This window comes from Phodopus roborovskii, unplaced genomic scaffold, assembly GCF_943737965.1.
Source record: "Phodopus roborovskii unplaced genomic scaffold, PHOROB, whole genome shotgun sequence".
Lineage (NCBI taxonomy): Eukaryota > Metazoa > Chordata > Mammalia > Rodentia > Cricetidae > Phodopus > Phodopus roborovskii.
Genome location: NW_026125041.1, coordinates 40,512 through 41,597, shown reverse-complemented (window position 1 = coordinate 41,597; position 1,086 = coordinate 40,512).

Sequence of the window (1,086 nt, the reverse complement as noted above, 5' to 3'; positions counted from 1 at the left end):
ATCCAGGATTACACAAGAGTAGATTATTACTATGAATTTAACCTTATAAAGTGGAAGAATTCTAACCAGTGACCTCAGTGTTGAAGCAGAGAGCAAAAGTATTGGCAAGAGTTAGCAAAATAAATTAATAAAATGTTTCTCAGGCAAACAAGCAGTAACTGCTCTAAACTAGAGTGAAGAACAAGAGTATGGTACAGTTATCAAACCTAAAGAAGTTCAGGAATAGCTGGACATTGGTGGTGCATGCATTTAATCCCAGAACTTAGGAGGCAGAGGTATGAGGATCTCTGTGAGTTCAAAGCCAGCCTGGTCTACAGAGCAAATACCAGAACAGGTTCCAAAGCAATGCAGAGAAACCCTGTCTCAAAACAACAAGATTATATATATGGAGGGAGAGGGGAGAAAGGGAGAGAGAGAGAGAGAGAGAGATTCTCTGTTGTAGGACCAGGATCTATCTGTGATGCATTAGCTAGGTGTTGGAGCCCATTCCCTATGGTGGGATGCCATGAACAGCAGTGTTTTTTTAAACTACAACTTTCATCAAACTCATGGTAAAAGATTTTCCTTCTTTTCCTTTACAACACCAACATCTTTATACTCTCAAAGATGCAATCACTCCTATAAGGCACATATATAAACTCTGAAAGACATGGGTATTTTATAGTACCTTGTATTTATACTGTATTTAGATAGAATTTCAATTTATGCACTATGTATTTTTTGAGAAAAAATAGACATAGACAGATATCAGGAAAGTAGTGAGGTCAATTATAAAAGGAAAATTCATCCCCAAAAGTTGGAAGGAATGATTTGCATAGTCTTCGAACAGTTACAGAAAGAAATGTTCAGATTACAACATAAAAAAACAATATTTTATTACCTACAACTTAGATGTGACTATCAAAATAATAATAACTTAATAAAATCCTTCAAGGGAAAATGGATTTTGATGAGCAATTCCCAATATTGTTTTAAATTGGATTCATATGTTTAAATAGCAGGATGTTCCATAACAAAGTAGAGCTCTTGAAATTAAAGTTACATGTTCTTTCAAACAAGCATTCTATGCTAAGATGGGGGAACACT